The sequence below is a fragment of the Eptesicus fuscus genome, chromosome 21, assembly GCF_027574615.1.
Source record: "Eptesicus fuscus isolate TK198812 chromosome 21, DD_ASM_mEF_20220401, whole genome shotgun sequence".
Lineage (NCBI taxonomy): Eukaryota > Metazoa > Chordata > Mammalia > Chiroptera > Vespertilionidae > Eptesicus > Eptesicus fuscus.
In genome coordinates this window covers 29,727,371-29,751,237 of record NC_072493.1, presented here as the reverse complement: position 1 = coordinate 29,751,237, position 23,867 = coordinate 29,727,371, and the positions used below count along the sequence as shown (strand labels likewise).

Here is a 23,867-nt window from a genome sequence, read left to right as displayed (position 1 = left end):
CCCGGGGGCGGGGCGGGGCCGGCCGGGCGTGGCTCCCGAGTCCCCGTCCACCCACCTCCCCCCCCCCCCCCGCAGCCGCCTGGGTCCCTCCCGGCTGACACCCCTGATGGGCCCCCGGGACAGCTCCGGTGTCTTCGCCCACCCTCAGGCTGGGCCCCACGGGACCTTCGCCCCCCCGGTAGATGACCAACCCCGGACCCGGGCCGCAGTCCCTCGGCCCTCCTCCGATTCCCACAGCCCAGCGCTCGTCCGGGCCTCCGAACCCCGCAGGCCCCCAGACGCCGTCCCGGACCGTCCCGGGTCCCGGACCCGCGAGCAGAGCGGGGCCGCGCCCGCGAAGAGCCGCCCCTCGGCCGGGCCCAGCCCGCGGATCCCGGCTGAAGTTTGCCGGCGGCTCGCCTCCCAAGCGACGCGCAGTCGGCGGGGCCCGCGGCCGGTAGCGCCGCTCCCGCGGAGAAGCCAAACAAGCTCCACGCCGGGTGTGGGCTGAGGGAAAACCCTCTGGTACTGGATCTCCTCCTGGGGTTGGCGATCCGACCGCCAAGCCTGCAGTTCTGTCCAATGTGCCTTTTCCACTTCCTTGTGGGAACTCCGTTTAAAAGAAGGGCTGTGCATTATAGACACACACGTTAATTTTAAGACTACTGCAGTTCTCAGGATGCAGTTACAACTGGAGGACCAAGAAATTTTAGCGACTCAGAAAGCATTTTAAAACTTCAGTAAAACAAAGTTTAACCTGATTTGCCATTCCAATTAACCTGGTTAAAGGTTGATGAGATAGTGATTAACCAAGTGTATCAGATCTTGCGGGGGGGGGGGGCTGTTAACTTTCTTACAGCAACTTTCTTGCAAACTGGGTTGCTCTTTTAATAAAAGAAAAATTGCTAAAAAGCTGGAGAAACTTCCCAATAAGCTGGTTAAATATAGACTAATAGTAGAGAACTCACTAGAATTGACAAGTCAAAAAAAGCAAAATGATGCGTCCGGCATTCTTAGTGCTTTGCCTTAGCAGAACTCAGTACCCAAACTACACTTGAACCTTTTCCATCAGGAGACATGCGTGCTAACTCACAAGCAGTTCAAATGCTCTTGTAACCTCTCAGGGCTCTTTTGTAAATAAATTTTCACTCTGTGATTTTTAAAGGTGGGGTTGTGGTGGGAGTCTTTGTTAGTAGGGTGTTTAGATTGCAGATGTGACAACTCATAGCTGGCATTTCAGAGGTTTGAGCAATCAATCTCAAATTGGAATCCGTGGCCAGAGTCTTCCCGGTATCCAAAGTGTTCCCTGTTTGGGGAAATGCTAGATGCATTATTGTTGTAGTTCTTTATGTGGCATCCCGCCAGCTTAAAAGAAAACTGCAAATCCCCAAACACATGCTCTCTACCCTCTTTTCATGTTTTATTTTTCTCCATAGCACTTACCACTGTAATATAACCTATATTTTACTCATTTACCTTGTTGCTCTTGCCCAACCACAATGTAAGCTCAGTGAGGCCAGGGATTTTTCTTTTGTTCATTATTGTGTCTCTGGCAGCCAGAAAACAAGTTGCCTAGTGGTTCAGCAAATGTGAATGAGGGACTGCCTGCTTTTCTGCCACAGCCAATTGGACATTAGAAGGTGGCTCTGTTACATGTCCACGTCAGAGGCTCAGTTATCCCTGACTGAGAAGGGCATGGGAGCTGCTTTCTCCCTCCAGCTTTTACTCTTGCAGCTGTGCGGTATTGTAGATGGCTTGATCTTGACTTCAGCTCACTAGTCTGATAAGTGAGGGGTAAAATGTATCTTCATCTCATTTAATCTTCGATCCATCCTGTGAAGGAATATGTAATAATGCGTTGAACATGTCACAGGTCTGTACATAAGTCTATAAAAGGTGGTAGTGTTCTCTGCTATATCTGCTTAATTATGAAAGCTGGGGTATCCACTTGTGACATGGTGGCACACAGGATAGTTCTGTGAAATGCTATTTATTTAACATAGTAATTTAGGTATGAAATCTTACTAATCAAAGTAGCGGAGCCACAAAGGACTTCAGATCTCCAGATCAATTCTGTTGCTTTCCACAACAAGAAAATGGGGCTCAGTGGGCATCAGTGACTTGTCTTACGATGAGGTTACTGGTGCTTAATGGTTGAACTAAGATTAGATGCCAAGCTAATGACACCATGTCTCCTACTCGTTTACTATACCAACTTAGAGCATTACTTGTATTTAACTATTCTTTGTGTATACTCTACTACTTACTGACATATGTTGATTTCAAGTGCTTATCAAGTACTTTCATATACTGTCTCATTTTGATTTTCTTTTTCTTTTTATGAATTTTAGAAGACGTTTATGAAAGCTGGGGACAACGAAACAAGGAAGGACTGAGGAAATGAGCCTGGGCTGCTCTGCTTTGGCTCATTAAGTCGGAGAAAAGGGGCCTTGGGAACAGGTTCAGGGAGTTTGTCTGGGACAAATTGCTGCTGCCCATCATGGGGTCTTAAGAGTTTAGGAGATGCATGTCTGTGGGGGGAAAAGGGTGAGGGGCAGCGTGGGCGTGCTCTTGGGAGGAAGAGTGCACCTTGATTTTCATTTTCAGCCATCTTGTGCTGTAGGTAGGGCAGGTGGATATTTTTGAGGTTTTGCAGATAAACATGAATCAGTCAATGTGTGTATGTGTGTTTCAGTGACTAATTGCTCTAAGTTTATTTGGCTATTGAAGTGGTAGAATGTTCTTGGGGGGTCTGTTAAAATTATTAATCTCAAGGCCACTTAAAAGTAATTTGACTAATCTGTATTACTAGAGTAGGTCCTCGGGTTACATCGGAGATCCGTTCCTACGGCGCGATGTAACGCGATTTTCGCCTTAAGTCGGAAACCACCTAAGTAAGCACCTATGTCACTCACATGGAGCACATACAGTAATGAAGTGAAATAGTAAAAAAAATTTAAAAGAAAGATAACAATTCCTGACCTTTACTTGTAGTAAATAAATAATAAAAAACATAAAGCACATATGTACATACATCGAAATGACGTAACTTTTTTTTAAATAAATATATGGGAGATGGCAACATAACCACGAAATGACATACATTGAGTCTGACGTAACCCGAGGACTGCCTGTGCTTAGGAACAAAGTGTTTAGTAATTTTCGATATTAACAACATTGGGCTTTTATAATATACTAGAGGCCCTGTGCACGAATTCATGCACGGGTGGGGTCCCTCAGGCTGGCTGGCGATCGGGGCAATCAGGGCCGTCTCACCCAGTCTCTATTGGGCTGATCGGGGCTGGCCGGCTGCCTGGGGAGGGACCAATGGGAGGTTGGCCAGTGGGGGGGAGGGACTGATTGGGGCCGGCCAGCTGGGTGGGGAGGAGGGACCGTGGGAGGTTTGCTGGTGGGGGGTCAGGGACCACGGGAGGTTGGCCCGCCATGGGAAGTTGGCTGTGGGAGTGCACTGACCATAAGGGGGCAACTCCTGCATGAGCATCTTCCCCCTGGTGGTCAGTGCAAGTTATAGCGACTGGTTGACGGGTCGTTTGGTTGTAATGGTTGCTTAGGCTTTTATATATATAGATTAGGGGCCCAGGGCACGAATTTGTGCACCTTGAAAGGAACTGTGGGCAGCAAGGCTGCGGTGGGCACAAGGGTGGGACTCGGCCCATCCTCCGCGCTCCCGCATTGCCCCTCCACCATGCCCCCACCCGGCCCCTCCCACCGCAGCCCCCCTTCCCCTGTCTGACGGCAGTCCCGCTCCCGCTGCTGCCACTGCTCCCACGTGTTGATGGTGGCTGCTGCCTCAATTGCCCCTTAGGAGCAGGAAGAGGTGGAGAAGCCCTCAGGGGAGATTGGGGCCGGCAGCAGGTGCAAGAGGCGGCTGCTAAAATCGCTTGGTGCCGTCAGCAGGTGCAAGCAGTGGCTGCTGGCCCCAATCTCTTCTCAGGAGCAGGGGGAGGTGGAGAAGCCCTGAGGGGCAATTGGGGCTGGCAGCTGCTGCTTGCACCCGCTGATGGCACCGAGTGATTGGGGCTGGCGCCAGGCGCTGGCAGCGGGTGCGAGCGGGGTCAGCACCAGCAGCAGGTGTGAGCACCAGGCAGGACCGCGACTCGCAGGAGCAAAGACATTTCAGTAACCACTAGAGGCTCACCCGGCCTTGGTCTGGCACCCCTGCTTACCTGTTCCACCATCCCACCATGGCCAACATCCGCCATGTTCCGTGCTCTGCCACCTTCTGCCAACGCTCGCCATGTTCCGCGCATGTCCCCTGGTGGTCAGTGCACGTCATAGTGACCGGTTGTTTGGTTGTTCTGCCATTTGGTCTATTTGAATATTAGGGTTTTTATATATATATATAGATCTGTTTTGTTTGAACAGAACTTTAAAGAATTATATTGAAACAAAATTAATTTGTATATTCCATTAATTTGATGTTTCTTACTTTCCCTTTTGAACCTTAAGCATTTAGGTCTGTGATGTCATTAATGTATGGATTGGGTTTTCAAAAGTTTGCTAGTCTCCAGAGTTTTATAAAAATCTGAGTTTTGTTTAAAGTCTATAGTTAGCCTAGTTTTAGTAACTGTCATAAGCTTCTGAAGGTAAATGGTTTGGAAACAATGTTGTATATTGCTTCTATATGCTCAACAAAAGGAACCAATCCAACTCTGTAAACTAGGAATTAAAGCAACTCATTTGCATACTTTCTACTTACTATAGAAAAGTCTTTTAACCTAACTTACTGGTTTAATCTTTTCCTGTGCTTTAACTTTGGTTTAGCATTTGTTTTTCCTCCTGATCGTCTTAACAATCAAACCACGCTAGAAAGGCTTTTCAGTATAAAAGGAAAAAGCCAGAAAACTCAACTTTAGCAACAGAACCCAACTGATAACCTGAAAAAAGGTTGTGTAGAATATGTCATACAACCTTAGGATACAGATGCTACGGGAAGTCAGGCAGGATCTTGTGTAGTCCATCATGTAAGTGAGATGCTGTTTTCCCAACATACCCTCTTCCCAGCTTTTCCTCATTCTGATCTCTGAATGACATTTTCCCTTTGATTTAATGGGAAAACTAAATCTAAACGTAGTTGATGACCTTTAAGAATGACGAAGTTGATTCATGGACATAACGACCCACAGAATCTTTCCATTCTCAGCAACTCTGAGACCTTCTGGGAAAGGTTCCCTGAGGCTTACAGGAAATTTCCCTTTCTTCTGAATATTGCAAAGTTTGCTTTGCTCATGTCCGAGGCTCTTCTGCTTCTGGCACAATCCCATAGATCTGATTTGGAGTTCAGACTCCTTTCTCTCATGAGCTGTGGTTCTTGGGGAGTAATGTATGTGAAAAGGATTTGAAAATGAATTGCTTTGTGATTCTGCAGTAACATAGTGGCTCTGTGCAGGTTCCATTCCTGTTTTTACTTTTGAGAATTTCAGTTTTTCTGGGGAATGTTTAGCTTTCAGTACTGGAGAGTAGAGGAGAGATCTCCTTTACTCCCAAGATCTTGGGATCCTTTGATGAGTCAGCCAACAACAAGAATGGCAATCCCCTCCCCCCCTCAAGGTTTTTATAGAAAGCTGTTCTGATGAGGGTGGAGTGGAGACATTGGACCTAGAATCCAGCCTAAGTCATATTGGACAACTTTTCTGAGACTTAGTTTCCTCATATGCGGAGTGAGGTTGGTTGGGCTACAGGAATAGCAAAGCCCCTATAAGTCTAAATTGTGTGGCTCTAGGCTATTTTTGTTGTGTTTTGTGTGTGTTGTGTGGATGGGGTTTGTTTCTGTTCATTTAAGTTTTGTTATAATGTATATTTAAGTTTTGTTATATATTGACAAATATATAACAAATGTATCATTTAAGTTTTGTTATACATTGACATTAAAGCATTTCCTTTGCCCTGCCATACAGGCCTTCTTGGTTGGGTACTCTGCTATATAAACCCAACCCTGAAGAGTTGTTTTGTAACAAGCATTTATTTTATGCTGCTAATCTGGATGTGTTCCAGGGCCTAATTACTGATGAGCCTGTTTTACTATTTAAATATAAAGTTTGACTCGATGATGCTGATGAAACTACTTAAGGAGACTAATATGATCTCTCTAGGAGTCCACGTTTCATAGTAACATAGAAATTACCATCCTTTCTTTGGGTACCTGAAATTTGCCTGTAGTTGATGGGCACAAAGTCCATTGGTATTGTACACTGTGTGCAGAGCATGCTAGTAGTCCCCAAGTCTTCTTCCACGTGTGCTTTGAGTTTATAGTCACCTGTGTAGATAGCAGCTCCTGAATGATTGTCATAGGAATTTTTTTTAACAGTACAGAAGGCTTTTATTTATGTCTTTTATGCTTACCTTGCCATGAATTCACAGGGAATGGGTTCCAGCAGCTCAGCTCCTTTCCACTGGTTCTCACAAAGTGTGCTTCTCTGGGTGGAGCAGTCTGGCGCTTCAGATGAACCCAGGTACCTTTCTCTTTGGCTTCCTTCTTTTTCTGATCTTTTCCTTCACACATTTCAGGAACTATCTCAACTCTTAGAGGGCTTAATATGCTCAATAGGTACATTAATTCTCCAGGCAAGAATCTTGCCCTTCACTTGTTCACAACAATGCCCACCACATGCTGGGTGACATTGTCGTCTCTTCCAGTTTTTCCATGGGGACATTTGTGAGCACTCCTTTTTGAACAGTGCCCATTCCCTTGATGTCTACAATATCACCTTTCTTTTAGATTCCCATGCATGTAGTCAAAGGAACTACTCCATGTTTTTTAAAAGGCCTAGTGAACATGTAGTGGGTACCTCTCCTCTTTCTCTTTGTGTTGGTCATTTTGGCGAATTACTGGAAGATGGTGGTTCCAGCCCAAAGGTGATTGTCAAAAGGATTTTGAATAGCAATTGTAACTAAGTTTCTTAGTGCTCAAGGGTTCAGGTCGAAACTCCAGGTTCTGAGATCCTTGCATTTGACTGGATAGGGGACACACAATACAATATACAGATCATGTATCATAGAAACGTACACTAAAAACCTATATGATCTTATTCAGTGTCACCCCAATAAATTTAATAAAAAATAAAATAATAAAATAACTCGACTATACCTGTCTCTTTCTGTACTCTTACAGTGATGGGAAATAAGTGGGGCCTGATTGTCTTTTAATGGATCTGGGCCTTGTTTGTTTTTTATCCACCTACTGTAAGGCATCCTTCCTTAACTGCTTAAAAAGAGGAAATCTATCCTGAAGGGCTTACAGTCTCATGGTTGAAAATTATTTTTTCTCCTCCCCCCTCCTTATCTTCTTTTCTAGTATTTGCAATTGTGTTTGATTAAACCCTGCTCTTATGTGAGTTTTTCAAAAGTGATATTAAAGTATGTTCCATTTCAGAAGATCAAAGAAGTATTTTCTCTGGCTTCTAAGGAAACAAAGCACTTGTAAATTGGAGCTCTAAGTTTAATATAGGTTACTCATTTCAGCTTTAAATTATTTGTTTATTTATACAAGATTGTGGTGCCACTATTCATAGCAGCAAATGCTCTCATTCTGGAGAGGTTTTTGGAAGGTTTCAAATGATGAAGGAAATCAATAAAATTCTTGTTAGACTAGTGAATTTAACATAAAGTGAAGTATTGAATGTTTAGATTTATTGTAGAACTTTTCTGAGGATTATTTTGAGTAATAATAATGTGATAAAAATAATACCTATCTCTAATGAATACTAACTGGTAAGTCCTCATGCTTTTACATGTGCCTTTACACTTCTACCTCTTCTTGCATCTATATTTTCCCCTACAAGTCCTTTAAATGTTCTTAGAGTTATTTTTATTATGTATTTTAGAGAGTTAAGCAAAGTGCTTTTCCACATAGAAACTCTGGTTCTTTGGGTTTAGATTTGCGTTATGTAGACCAGTGGTCACCAACCGGTGGTCCATGAGGTTTGAAAGGTTGGCTACCACCGATGTAGACTAAGCATCCAGATTACATAACCACCTTATCCATTGTTTAAACTGTTTATCAGTTCAACTCATGATATCAAAGCGAGGCTTAAAATCTATTTATAATCCATAAAGAAAACATAATTAGGACAAATAAGGAGTGATTTGGCTTATGAGTACCATGCTTAAGTCCTTTAGGAAGCTATATCAGCCTTCTGAAGAATATGGGTCTGTCATTTTGTGTACTGAAGGTACAATAGAAATGAATAATTTGTAAGTTAGAATTCTAGGTTAAGGGTGGAGATGTAGGGCTGAGGGGTGTGACAAGTGGCAGGCTATGGTTGCAACCTTGAATTTGAGTGCTTCCCATGGTTTCTTTGCCTCCTAACACACGATGAGTCCAAAGAAGGAAGGACATCAAAGGCTCAGGTAAAGGTGACAATTGTAGCTCTATGGAGGGTAAAGGTCATGTGTCCACCTAAATGCCCTTCAAGGCTCAGCTGTGGCTCTTGGCCCCTGTGCTCAGAAAAGCAGAGTGAAGTCCTCTTAAGTATTTATTGACAAAGAGTGACTTAGCCATAAAATGATGATCTAATGTTTGCTGCCATTTCTCTGTGGGAATACATTATAATATGTCTTACTCTATTGAGAGATATTAGAAAAATAGAAGACTTACAAAAGATAAGATCTTGGTGAAATGTTTTGTTAGGTAAAAGAGTTAGCCTTCAAGCAACAAAGCTTTGAGAAGCAGGGTATATCATAAATGGAAGATGGAAGGATTGGTTTTAAAAAATAGACTGTTGAATAAACCTTAAATGCATAATTTTGCTCATAGGTATTTTGTAATCCTCTCAACTATTAAGTATTTCTGTATCTTTTTAGGAACGATATTAAAAACCACTTGATACTTGTGATTTTTATCTTAACATGGTAAGGTGAGCAGAAATATTGTGAAACATAGTTTTATTTCAATCATTCCCTGAACTGGAGGGAACCTCACATTTAGGATGTGATATGTGGTTGGTTAGAATCTCTCCTAGCATGTAGAGCACATTCTTTCACAGGGAATAGCCAGAAGTTTGAGGAAAGTAGGATGGTGAAGAGTGGTGAGAGTCCTTAGAAAGAAAGTTCATTGATAATTGTTTCCATTCTCCCCTTCCCATTGCCTACTTCTGCTTCAGGGGTGGAATTGAAGGCCAGCAGGACCCACATCTTCTTGCATAGCCTTTCATTTGGTTGGAAAGGAAGTTTCCTACCAACATCCAGCTTTCCCCCTACACCAAAGCTAGCATGGGAAGTGTGGACTTACCTTAGCAGATTAGGAACTTCCCTTTGGGTGTGGTTTGTTTGTTTGTTTGCTTGCTTCTTTATTTTCCTGCCTGGATTGTGTGAGCAGAGCCTCCTACTTTGTCCCCTGTGTGGAAATTATAATCCCTGTTGGCTGGGAGGGAGTGAAATTCTCATTTTTTTTTTTTTTTTTGTCACGCCTGCAGTGGGGCAGGAACAGAGTAGTCTTGCTTCCTTTGTTTACCATCTTCTCTCCGATTGATGGGAAAGGGGGTTATGAAAACATTCCCCACTGTCACAGCTGATACTACATTCCTTAGAAACATCATCACTGCTCGTGGAATGTGCTTACCATTAATAAATTACAATTCAAGAAATTGGCATGGTCTAAAAGTATTGAAGTGTGCTGTGTGTTAATTCATCACAGATGTAGTTCCCAGTAAAGGTACCTTATGTAATTAATGTTGACTGGGGCTTGTTTTCACTCATTCAACAAATACACAGGAGATACTCAGTATCAGCAGCAGTAGGTGCTAGGGAGACAGTGGTGACAAGAGACAGACAAGGAGTTTACCTTTCAGTAGTTTTCGGAGAGTTATGACTTCATTTTTCTTCCTGTGTGCTGGCTGCCATTTGAATATGTGTTCAAGTGGTCTCCCACCAGTGTCAGAACTGAGGCCGTGGAGACCTAAATCACTCAGCTTATTTCTTCTACCTCTATGGGGCTAGGAAAAGAAATAAATATAAAACCAATGGTTTTTTAATTATTTTGATGTTCACTCAATTTTTCAGTACTGTATATCCTAATGGTATGTAGTCATATCAGAATTTCAATAATGGGGGAAGAAGAATAGAATAGCGTTAATTCTGGAATAGACACTCTTAAAGTCTGCTCTAAAAGTATATTTAAATGATTTATCTGATCATTCACCACTATATTAGTAACCCCAACGAATCACATTTACAGAAACAACTTTAAAAATATTTTTATTGATTTTTACAGAGAGAGGAGAGGGAGAAAAAGAGAGAGAGAGAAACATCCATTTGAGAGTGTAACGTCAATCAGCTACCTCCTGCAGTTTGGGGATCGAGCCGTAGGCATGTGCCCTGAGTGGGAATCGAACTGGCCACCTTTCGATGCACAGGATGGGGATAACAGTCAGCCAACTGAGCAACACTGGCCAGGGCTATAGAAACAACTTTTTAAAAGTAGAGAGCATATGTTTCTTGATTAAGGTTCCCTAATATGCTCATTCATTCACTAACCTTTTCTTGAGTCGTTATGTGTGGCACTGCCGTGCACTGGGTTTTCAGAAGAATATGTAGTCTTATTAGGAGGGTACTGCAGTCATTCGGACAGGAAATAAGGATGCCTTGGATGACCGTTTGTTTGTGGAGTTGGAGAGAAGTAACTGGATTATAGATGTTAGCAGTAGGACTTGTCAGTGAGAGAAAGGGAACACCAAGTTCTTTATCACCAGTAAGCAATGCTTATCATCACTTACTGGGAGTGTTAAACTAGGGACAGTGTAAAAGCTATTCCGTGAAGTCCAGAACCTGTTCTCAAAGTTTAGAGCTTAATTATGAAAAAAAACAAATTATGAAACAAAAGCTATTTTAATTGTATGGATAGTTCTACCTATGGGAGTTCTGAGGAGGAAGAAATACTTGGGTGATTGCATAAGCTTTCCTGGAGGAAACAATTTGAACGAGACCTTGAGAGGAAGAGTACTTGGTGGGGCGTAGATAAAGAGAGGGGCAAGGAGGATCATTCAGGTAGAACACAGGTGTAAGTGCAGGATCTTGGGTGTATGCGTTCAGGGCAGTAGGTACACTGGACTGGACTAGAGGCTTGGATAGGAATCGTGGGAAGTGTGGATGGACGGGCAGGTACGAACAGTATTCTAGAGCAGCGGTCGCCAACTGGTGGTCCGTGAGGTCCAAAAGGTTGGCGATGCTGTTCTAGAGTGCTGAGTTAACTTAGATTTTTATTCAATTACTAAACAAAAGTGATAGTAATGTGAATGGAGCTCTATTTTAAGAGGTAACTTGTTTGTTCTCAGGACTGGGAGGAGATGAGACTGGAGTTACTAATTCAGATTAGCAGAGCATGGCAAAGTCCAATGTCTGATATCTGGGGTTAGGGAAGAAAGCAACTGTCTGCTATTTGCATATGAGGAAGAAGGAAGAGATAACAGGTTTTGAACCTGGCTGCTTAAGAAAAGTGAGGAAGATAATCTGCCTTGATGTGTTAAATTTGAGGTGACAATTGCTGAATAAACACCTTAATTATACTCTTCTAGTTCTTGAAAATTCTACGTAGTACTTCATGTATTTATGAATATGTGTGTTTGTTTTTGCATGTTCTTCTTCTCTCTGCCTTTCTTGACCTCCTGCTCTTTTCTGGCATATCAATTTGTATTCATCCTTCAGGACCTTGTTCCAATATCCCTTCCTTTGTCACATTTTTCCAATTCTGTGAAACAACCACTCCCTCCCACAGGCTCCTTGAGTGGTTTGTGTACCTTCAATGTGCCTTAGTGATCAGTCTTCTATTCAGGGAGGAGAAATAGAACAGACAGATGGCCTGGATGCTTTTAAAGCCCTCATCTTTTTATCTCTAGGCCAGAGGCACCAAATCCATTAGTGGAAATTCTGTACATAAGAGAGTTGAGTTGACTGCAATCTGCAAGTACTGATGAAGTATAAGATCAGAGTTCAGGATGCTATATGCACATTGCTTCTAAATAGGATCAGTCTTTTTGCTATAACATTTTAGTAGCTGAATATGTATTGAGGACTGGGGGAGAGGGACAAACCAAACCATCTAACAAGAGAGTGTTCACTTTTGGACTATTTTAGATGGTACAGTCAGCTCCTACCAAGTCCATTTCTGGTGCCAAGAAACCGGGAAAAGAAGGGACCAAATTCTTTATTCAGAAGTAGTAGCTCCAGTGAGAGAGCTTTTGTTACAACACGACTAAAGAATTCGTTGAGAAGCATTCATTCCCTTGACAACACTTTGGAAGGCACTTTTCAGCTTCAGGTTGTTTAGAGAAGTTGATGACAGTAGATTATAAATTAAGGAGTGCCAGAAGCAAAAAGGTGGTTTTAAGATTGAGTTTAAAAATGCTAAAGTGAAGCTGACACAGGAGCTACTCTCATTTATTAAAGGGAACTGAAAGGGGTGTGCTTCAGCTGTAGTTTTTGTTCCCCCCACCCCATTTTGGGGTTTTATTTTCCCTACTCCCACCTCTCCTTTCTTAAAAAGAAACAAAGAGATAGTTTCTTAACCTTCACTTAATACTTTGGTTTGAGCTGCTTTGAAAGGGTAAATTCAAAGACAACAACTAATTCATATAAATTCTTACTTTTTCTGTGAATTTATTCAGGAGCTCTACTTCCTCTGCCTGTGAAAGGGCCTGAACCTTTCTTATAACTCTTTACATTGGGAAAAGAGAATGGAAAATGCGTAGAAATATGGACCTACTTCTGAAATATGGAACTTCTGTAGTATTTAGTGCCATTTGTATATAGCAGCAAAAAGAACCAGATCAGCCAGTTTTTAATTAGAGAGAAGACTTGTAAGAGTGCCCCCAAATCAAAGGGGCTTACTCTTGAGATGATCCTTTGCATGGGGTCTAAGGTTATAGAAGGAGCCTCCTTATAGCATCTGAAAAAACATACCTAAGTAAAAAAGCTGGAACTGTGTGACAGGTCGAGGCACGAATATCTTTTATGTCTATTTCCAAAAGGTCAGGGTGTGACCAGAACAAGGAACCAGGCTTGTTTCATTCTAGAAGAATTTTCTACTTCACAAGTTGCTGCATCATGATTCTGTCTTTGAACTCATCTTAAAAATTTTAACATGCATTTCAGACCTTGTCTTTCAAGACATAAATTTTATAGACTGCTTTACTATAAAAATTATAAGAACTAGATTTAAATTTTAAGCATCTATTTTTTTTACAAAAAAATTTATGGGAAATCACAGGAGAGTTCAATTATTTATGTCACCCAAAATTAATTCTGGTTCTGAACAGAGTATTCATATATTGTTAGAGTTATGATCTATATGCATATTATTTTTTCACTTGAAGTCATTTCATATCCCTCTTGTATCTCAATATAATGCCCATGATCATTTTTAATAGCTCTTTATTATTACATCATATTGCTGTTCCATATAATTTGCTTCATCATTCCCTGATTTGACATTTTAATTTCCAGTTCTCTTTTCTTCTGAAACAAATCAGAAAAAACTTTGGGGACATTTTCTTTGTATTTTTGTGGGTGCCAGGAAACCGAGTTTGAGGTCTGTGTCCCAGGTACCTCTGTTTCTGAAGATAGAAACAGACTTCTTCTCATTATATGAAATCAGATTTTTGTCTAGGAAGACACATTATCATATAAAGGTTATAAGAAGATGAATGGCATCTGAAAAATCATATCTGAGTAGAAAATCTGGAATTGGCAGTATGTATCTGGTGTTTTTCCTCAGATCTCTCACCACTGCCTTGTCACTTTTGCAAGTGGTTTCTCAAAGTATTTATTTTGCACATCGGTTGGGCTGGATTTTAAAATGTGTGTTTGCTATTGTAGAAACATATAGAGCAGGGTTTGGCAAACTTGTTCGGTAAAGAGTCAGATATATTGTAGGCTTTCCAGGCCTCATGTGGTCTCCATCACACATTCTTTGTTTTGGCTTTAAAAACCTTTTATAAATTTTTAGCTGAAAGGTCATATAAAAACAGACTATGGGTTGTAGTTTGTCTACCATTGATCTGGAGTATTAGATTTTAAAAATTTGGGTCTAAAAACTTTAACTCTGAAGATCAGCTTTGATGCTGTTTAAATGTCATGTAATGATTTGCATGCCAGTCTTCTGTAGAACAGGAAGTCAGGGCTACTTCTTCCTGACCCTTCCCCTGCCCCACCTCCCAGCTCACCCACCCATATTCTCCCTTTTCTTCTAGGATGTTGTTCTGTTGTATATCCTCATCCTTCTCCTGTGTTTTTTATTTTTTCCCTTCTCTTTTGGCTCCTTTCTGTAGCATAAAAGTATGCTTAAGTCTTTTCCAGTGCCTGGCATATAGGAAATGTGCAAATGTTGAATGAATGCATCTGTTACAAGCAAACAGACTCTGTGTCTCTCCTAAGTGCATGATTTCCTTCACTTTGCAAGCAAGATTCTTGAAAGAAACGTTTATCTTGTCCACAGAGTCACTTTCTGTTTTTTCCTTCACTTTGTACTTAGACTCCTATCTTATCACTCCATTAAAACTGTTCTTTAAAAATTTGCTAAGTATAATCACCAAATCAAGTAAAAACTTTTAAGTGTTTATCTTACTGGACCTGTCTACTTTATTTGTCTCACTTGGTCATTTTCTTGACACTTGGACTCTCAGGGCTTCTCTGACCTTTTGACCCATTTCCCCTACAGTTTGCTTTCTTTACTCTCCTCCTTATCTGTCCCTATACTCAGTGTGGCACAAGATTCTGTCCTCGCTCTCTACTCTCCATGACAATCTCATACACTCCAAAGATGCCTCTACCTCCTCCTCTCTCCTGAGCCTTTATATCCAACTAGAGGCCCGATGCACAAAAATTCGTGCAAGAGTAGACCTTCCTTCCCCCGGCTGATGGCACCAGCTTCCCTCCGGGACCTGGGCTTTGCTCAGGCCTCCACTGGCAGGTGCCGGGACCCGGGCTTCTTCACTTTGGCCCTGACTTCATCCGGAAGGATGTCCAGAATGATGCCCAGAAGGACGTTTGGTCTAATTAGCATATTACCCTTTTATTATTATAGATAGCCCACTACATGGCCACTCTAAACTCAGGCAGGACAAGTTCCCTCTGCCCCCAAGAAGGTTGTTCTTCATTTACTGAGGAGGGTAATATGCTACCAGGCTCCCCAGGAGAAATGTGGGATCCTCGGGAATGTCACCCACCTCTTCCTCCATTTCTCAGCATCTCACTGTTGCCAAGCCCTATCATTCAACTTCTCAACTCTCTGGAATATGTCTCTTCTTCACCTTGCCACTGCTCACATTCTAGCTTTTATTAGTTCTGAATTATTATAGGATAATACTGGTTGGTCTGCCGCCATGCTCAGTTCTACCCTGCTGCTGCCAGAGTGATGTTTCGAGAATGTAATTAGATCGTGCTTAAAACTAATGTCTTTGGAGACATGGCTGCAGAAATACACCACGAACCTGTAGTATTTGTGCCAGAAAGGAAGGAGGTGCCCGAAAGAAGATCAACATAGGAGCCAATCTGAAAGAACTCCCAGTGGCCATACCTGCAATAATTTGACCTAGAAAATGAGTATCAATAACATTGCAGCCTTGCCGGCGTGGCTCAGTGGTTGAGCATCAACCTATGAACCAGGAGGTCACAGTTCGATTCCCAGTCAGGGCACATGCCTGGGTTGTGGGCTCAATCCCCAATGTGGGGCATGCAGGAGGCAGCCGATCAATGATTCTCTCTCATCATTGATGTTTCTATCTCTCTCCCTCTTACTTCCTCTCTGAAATCAATAAAAAGATATACATATATAAAAATAATGCATTATAAGCCATAGAATAAAATAAACACCCATGTATCTAGGGATAAGTAAATGAAAGATGAATAAAGAAATAAGTGGGGTTGAAGAGACAGCTCTTACAGATGAATTTCAATTAATAAATGTAGAAGGAATAAGAGAACAGAAAATCATCCTTTGAACACCATAGTAATAATTGTAGGCAAGATCCACCAGTGGATACTAAAATTAGGGGGCCAGAGTATGAGGAGAAAAAGGACATTTGTATATTCTCAAATTATCTCTTTCAATATACTTTTTATTTGTAACAAAGGGGGAAATAGTAAATTTCACTTTGTAGTGAAGAAACCCAACAGACATCACCATAGCCAAGTGGCTGAGGTTAACATCACCAGTAATAATGCATATTGACATCATGTTCTCCCTCATATGATGTGGAGGAGGGCATGACCACACTTCGGTATTGTGTCTGCCAAAAATGCATCAGCTCAGTCTCATCACAAGAACCTGGCTGTGTGCTGTTATCATGTCCGTACGTATTTATCAAGTGCCTATTCAGTGCCAGAAGTGTATGGGCATAGAACAGTGAATAAAACAAAGTCTCTGTTTTCTGGGATGTTGACATTAAACAAATGCAGTTTCTTAGATGGTGATAAATTCTATGAAGAAGAATAAAGCAGGGAAGGGAGGGTAGGTGTAATTTTAGATAGTGTGGCACCTGGGCTGCTCTCTTGGGGTGTTATTAGAGCATTCACCTGAAGTCACTGAAGGGTTAAACCAGGTGATAGGGGAGTGGGAGGTGGAGAGAACATTCCAAGAGGAGAGAATGGATCAGAATTAGCTGGGGAACTTTTTAAATATACACAGTCCTGAACCTGGCTTAGTTTGTCTGGGATGGGACTCAGATCTGGAAAAGCTCTCTAGAACATTCTAGGAAGCCAGGCTGGGAGCTACTCTTAAAACCCTTCCAATTTATGAGTCATTCCAGGACCTATATGAGGGAAAGTTTTGATGGAAGAAGTGAAAACTGTAATCTCTTTAGGTAAAAAGAATTGGAAGCAGAGAGACATGAATAGAGGAAAATAAAAGAAAATAATGAAGGAAAAGAAATAGTACGGAATTTCCATTAGAGTTGTAAAAGGAGGAATGTAGCCCCAGTTGTACCTTTTCTTGGCCACCTCCTGATCTAAAGTGTATCAACACTAGGCTGGTGGCAGACACAAATGGGTCACATAGCATAGTGCCTTTGCTTTCTTGTGGTTCCTTCTCCTCACTGCTCCCCTGGCTTTGGTTGGCCCTGTAGGAAGAGGGCCTCAATGATTAGTTACCCTAAGTAGGTGAAGGTGCTATGGAAGGGGAGCTTCCCTGGAAGTCAGTCTGTAGCACCTGGTCCATATCCCACCATGGCCTGGGGCTTCCTTGGGCCTTCCTCTAGGGCCCCGATCATGTCTCATAGCCATGTAAATGCTCTTCTTCCATGTAGATGGAGTTCTTGGGTGGCAGGAACTGTGAGATGGATGGAAAAAGCAGGCCATAAAAAGCCTTGACATGAGAGGATGCCATCTGTTGATGGAAATATTACCTGCAAATTTATATTTTATTAAGTTGAATGGGGACTAAGGAAGTACACTTTTAAAATAGACTTTATTTTTCAACAGTTTAAAGTTCACAGAAAAATTGAAAGGAAGGCACAGAGATTTCCCATATACCCCTGCCCCTCACATGCATAGCCTCCCCCATTGTCAACATTCCCCACCAGAGGGGTAGCTTTGTTACAGCTGATAAATCTATACTGATCCAACACTCACCCAAAGTCCATAGATTACATTAGGGTTCACTCTTGGTGTTGTATATTTTATGGATTTGGGTAAATGTATAAAGACATGTATCCACCACTATTGTATCATACAGAGGAGTTTCACTGCCCTAAAAATCCTCTGCCCTGAAGATCTTTTTTGTTGTTGTTAATCCAGAGGATATTTTTTCCATTGATTTTTAGAGAAAGTGGAAGGGTGGGGGGGAGAGAGAGAGAGAGAGAGAGAGAGAAACATCAACGAGAGAGAGACTCATCTATTGGTTGCCTACCGCACGTACTCTGACCGGGGCCAGGGATCCAGCCTGCAACTGAGGTGTGTACCCTTGACCAGGATCAAACCCAGAACACTCTGTCCACTGAGCCAAACCAGCTATAGGGCCTGAAGATCCTTTTTTGATATAGTTTTTAGGAGCTCATGAAGACAAAGGGAGGCGGGGGCATCTGTAAAGGAAGATAGATTATTACTTAGGCCTAACTGGGTAAATAGAGTGGTGGGCCCAAGCCCCTCTGCACATATCTCAGTGAGCCTGCTCTTGGTAGCTACATAGTTTGATGTGATAGGAATCATTTGAAACTGTATGAGTAATGCCACAAATCACCCTTGACTTCTTGAACATTACATTCTCTTTCACTATTTGATTATGTTTCCTTGCTTTTATTGGAGACAAGCTTTTGCATCAGAGAGGAAGAAAAGTCACTTAGACTTATTCTTTGTTCACTGTTACATCAAATCCTATTCAGTAATGTCTAAAATGATTCTTGGAAGAGAACAACCAGGCCTGATTATCTGGGGTGTTTGTTATGGCATTTAGACACATGGAACTTTTTCAGTAATTAGAAGCCAGTAATAACAGGACTGTATATATAACCAACAGAGTACTTTGGCTCTATTATACTTATTTAAAAGTTGTAGACCTAATTCATGGATGTAAAACTTCAAATAATACCAGCTTTTTTACCAGCTAGTAGCTGACAACTTTTTTCTTACAAAACCACTTTTTAGTGTTGTCAAAAAAAGAAAATTGATTTTGTTTCACCTCTGTTCAACTTTAATAGAAAATAATAAACTTCTACCGCATCCCCGACAGAAGGCATAAATCCTAGGTAACTATTGAGTTGGGTGGACCCTGTCCTCTAGGACTCAACAGGATGTGTCTGCGGAGCAGTCTCTGCAGTAAGTGCACACAGCCTGTTCCAGCAGGTTAGTCCAGAAATGTTCAGGGAGGAAGAGCTCGCAAATCACCTCATTTTACCTCTTCTTTTTACAAATGAGAAAACGGGCTGAGAGAGGAATGTCTTGCCCTAGAAACAGAAGAGTGGGGAAGAATGTGAAAGGCATGGATATTTATATCTGAATACCTGAGGCCCGATTTTAATACTCCTAATTATTTCTAATTTTTTTCAAAGAGGGTTATGAAATTCTGAAAGTGATATTTATGACTGCTGCATTTTCTAGGAGGGAGTTTGTAAATTGACAATCATATAATAAAAACAAAGACATTGTGTTTACGTATGACTATAGCTTGCTGGGGCAGAGATGGAAAAACATAGAAGAGTTAGCCCATATATATATATATACTTTCTGTTATATATATGGGCTAACTTTAGAAACAAAGCTATCAGTTATTAATCCTTTAGCTTAGCTTAAAAAAAATTCATTAACTCATTCAGTCCAGTTCATTGAAATCTCAGTTATATTTGGCAGAGGAGTTAGAGACAATGTATAAGGTAAAAGCTATGGTGAGAATGTATTGGGCTAGAGGAGTGCTAAGGATAGCCAACTAGTAGATATTGGGGGGAAAATAGCATATAAAAATTAGGGTATTCACTGAAGGAAAGAAATATAAAACAGAATGGAACAAAAACTAAAGGGATGGGGGAAAAGTGAAGACAAAAAGGGAGGATAAAACAAGTTTATGAGGTTACTAAATAAGAAAGGCATGGTGAATAAGAAATGAAGAAGGAAGTAACTGTGAATAACAATAGGTATGATTGATTTCAGACAGGAAGGAACAGGGAGAAAGAGATAGAAACATCAATGATGAGAGAGAATCATTGATCGGTTGCCTCTTGCATGCCCCTTACCAGGGATTGAGCCTGCAATCTGGGCATGTGCCCCGACTGGGAATCGAACCTCGACCTCTTGGTTCTTAAGTTGATGCTAAACCACCGAGCAACACCAGCAGGGCTTTCATGATTGATTTGAGTGACTCTTACCATCTAAGATTGGAAAGGACTGCCCTAGCCAGTTTGGCTCAGTGGATAGAGCGTCGGCCTACAGACCAAAGGGTCCTGGGTTTCTCTCACATCGATATTTCTCTCTGTCTTTCTCTGTCTCTTCCACTCTCTAAAAATCAATGGAAAAATATCCTTGGGTGAGGATTTAAAAAGAAGAATTATGAACTACAACAGGAGATTGGAGTAATGAGAGATTGGCTAATAACAAGTAAAGAAAACTAGAAAATACAGGAATCCCTGATAAAAGAAGTAGCCACTATCCCTGGCTGAGATCTAGAATTTTTTGGACAGGCACAGTCATGGCTCACTGCATGGCAGAGAAGCCACACTGGTGGGACTTGATTTAAACCAGCCCTCTGAAATCTGTCCTCTACTGTGCCTGGGAAAGCTGTTCATGGAGAGGTATCTCACCAGAAACACTCTACTATTGAACTGCCTGAAGGAGATTCTGGGGAAAACTACTGGACACGGAGGTAGCTGTGTACTGCAGGAGCCTGATGCTGAAATGCAGGCTATGTTGTAGCAGCCTACTAGATGCTGTACCAGAGCCCAGAAGACGAACTCTTTCTCCTCTAGTGTCTTCCAGCGCCCTCTACTGAAAACCATAACATCTGGCCAGTTGACAAAGGGTAATTATTTTTAAAGGCTCAGATCCATTTTCACAGAGCCTGCAAAAAGGGTGAACTTGGGCCCTAGCTGGTTTGGCTCAGTGGATAGAATGTCAGCCTGCAGACTGAAGGGTCCTGGGTTTGATTCTGGTCAAGGGCACCTACCTCAGTTGCAGGCTCCTCCCCGGCCTGGGCCCTGGTCAGGGCACATGCAGAAGACAACCAATTGGTGTGTTTCTCTCACATTGATATTTCTCTCTGTCTTTCCTTGTCTCTTCCACTCTCTCTAAAAATCAATGGAAAAATATCCTCAGGTGAGGATTAAATAAATAAAATAAATAAATAAATAAAGCCCTAACTCATTTAGCTCAGTGGATAAAGCGTTGGCCTGCAGACTGCAGGGTCCCAGGTTCGATTCCAGTCAAGGACTCATGCCCAGGTTTCGGGCTTGATCCCCAGTGGGGCGGGGGGGGCGGGGGGGGGGGCACGCATGAGGCAGCCAATCAATGATTCTCTGTCATCGTTGATGTTTCTCACCCTCTCCCTTCCTCTCTGAAATCAATAAAAAAATATTAAAAATAAATAAATCAATGGGTGAGTTTGGATCCGAGAATTGATACGTTGATAACCAGCACAGTGACTGAAAAATATAGTCATGACATCCTAAGTGAAATATTATTAGAAGACGTGTCTGCTGCCAAAATAGTACATGATGCATTTCAGAGCCAAATATTAATGTTTTAGTATTATTCATACCACTTATACTATTTTTCTGTCCTGATTAAGAATTGACTGAAATTTTTCTTCACTTTTAATGGAAGTGTTAGGCATATAGATAAAGCTAGGGTACAACAAGAAAACAATGAAATACCTTTTGAGTAAAACAGTTCAGTAGAAACTATAGAGGCAGGAATAGCAGATACGAAATATGGGGAAGAAACAAAGTTATCTGAATATCCTCTTTATACCTTCAGGTCATTATATATTGCATCAGTTTCATCTTTGAGGTCTTCTACTGACACCAGAATCAACTGGCTTCCTTTTACTGGTACATAGCTGTTATCCTAACACCGTCCTTCATTATTCCCTGTTTAGTATTCAGGGAATACTAAATGCACTGCCTTGTTTGTTGGACACATTTTCCATCATTATTCTGAGAAAGGTTTCGTAGGGGATAAATTGTTTTGAGACCCTATTCTTTGCTGACATTTGATTGGTAGTCTGGCTGGTTATAAAAAAAAATCTAGGTTAGAACCCTCGTGTTTTGGCTCAGTGGACAGAGCATTGGCCCAAGGATTATAGGGTCCTGGGTTCTATTTCTGGTCAAGGGCATGTACCTTGGTTTGCAGGCTCGATCCCTGACCCTGGTCAGGATGTGTGCAGAGGGCAACCAATCGATGTGTCTCTCTCTCTCTGTGTCTCTCCTCCTCTCTTCCACTCTCTAAAAATCAATGTAAAAAATATCTTCAAGTGAGGATTACCAAAAAATCTGTTACAAGTGTGTGAAGATAATGATGGTGTCATTCCTAGAGTGGGCAGCATCTGGCGAGGCTGGGCCTCTGTCCACCCCTGGCCTGCACACAGCCTCATCTGTCTGCCCCAGAGTAAGGTTACATTTTCTACGAGTGGTGTGACATGAAGAAGTTTCAGAAGTGCTGCTCCATAATGTATTGGAAGCCCAGAGCCTGTAAATTAGGCTTATTGACTGTAGGTTTCACTGTTGCATGATCAAGCTAGGTTGTTTTCTAGGGGCAGATCTATGTCCATATCTTTAAGTCTTTCCTTTGAACTGATCAAATCCTCCAAAAGAGTCTTCCAGTTTTTTTTTGCATGGAGGCCATAGGTCTAGCTTTCAGCATTTTAGGAGCAGAGATGAGAAAAAGACTGGTAGTCTCAGCATTCAGTATGTAAACACTCTCTTAACTCAGTTTTTGGCATGGTACACCTACCTCAAATGAGCCCAATGTCACCCTGCCCAAAGACCCACCCTCAGTTTTATATTTCAGAATATAAACCACTTATTTTCCACTGGAACTGGGGAGAGCCTTACTGAACTTGCAGGAGAGTTGTGTGTATATGTGGAAGAAGGATCTGGGAATTCAACTATTTCTTAAGACTTTGTCAATTCATTCTGTTTTTAGCTCATCTTTTACTCTTCTATTCACAGCTTCCTCCTACTACAAATTCCGATCCTTTGGGGGAGCTTAAGTGCAATTTAATTTAGACTGTGTCTTAGCTTTCCTCTGCTAAATTAGGAGTATCTTTTAGACCTTGGGTAAGGTACCAGTTCTTAAAACAAGACACAAAAAAGCATTGACCATGAAAAATTATTGCTCATCACGTTAAGTGTCAAGTCTGCCAAAGGATTAATATTAAGAATATAATAAAGGTCTCCTCCACCTCAATATGAGGAAGACTTTGTACTCAGTAAAAAACTGAAGAAGAAATTGGAACTGAAGGTGTGTCCCACAGAAGAGGAAATACATGTGACCACAAACTTAAGAAGAGATGTTCAGCACCTGGATTATGAGGGAAATGCAGATCATAATGCAATGAGAGATTATATTTCACTCACTAGATTGGCAGAATTTAGGAAGTATGACAGACTCAAGTGTCGTAGAATTTGTGGGTCCACAGGTTTTCTTACACATACCTGATGAGGCTATAAACTGCTCTCTACTTTGGAGAGTCATTTAGTATCATCTCATACTTTGGAGAATAACTAGCATAATTCTACTCCCAGAAGTACCACCAAGGGAAATTTGTTTTGCCTAATACAAAAGAAGACATGTACAAGAATAGTCCTAGCAATACTGTTCACAATACCAAAAACCTGGAAATGGCCCAGAGGCCCATCAACAGGAAAGTGTAATATTATACAATAGAAAGAACAGAGAATCAGTGTGATGAGCAGCAATATAAATGACTCTTAGCAATGTAATATTAAATGAAAAAAAGCCCCAAAAGATTATAGACAACATAAAACTCTTTTATAAAATTAACAACTTAAAATTATATGTAGATGCATTTATTTACATATTATATATTTCATGGATGTTTATATTGTTATATTTCATGGATACAACAATAAATATGTATATATTATATATTTAATGAATACAATAATATTGTGTTATATATATTTCATGGATACAAAAAGAATGCAAGGGAAAATTGAACATAGGATTTAGGGTAATAGTTACTTCGGATGGCAGAAGTAGAATGGAGTGGTGAAGAGGAACATTGGTTAGAAGCAGGTTATTGTCAACATCGTACATAGCTTTTGTTTTGGTTGATAGGTTTGTAGGGTCCTAGTTACTTTATTAAAAAATAATTGGATATGGGACCAAGATGGCGGCATAGTTAAACAACTAATCTGCTGCCTCACACAACAATTTCAAAAACACAACTAAAAGACAAAAACGTCTACCACCCAGAACCACGGGAAAGCTGG

At 41.4% G+C, this 23,867-nt stretch overlaps 1 protein-coding gene across 1 annotated transcript in view; it reads left to right on the top strand.

Moving 5' to 3' along the window:
• GAN (gigaxonin) overlaps nt 1–23,867 on the top strand; it is a 50,034-nt gene that overhangs the window by 458 nt on the left and 25,709 nt on the right. The gene's annotated exons all lie outside the window — the stretch shown is intronic.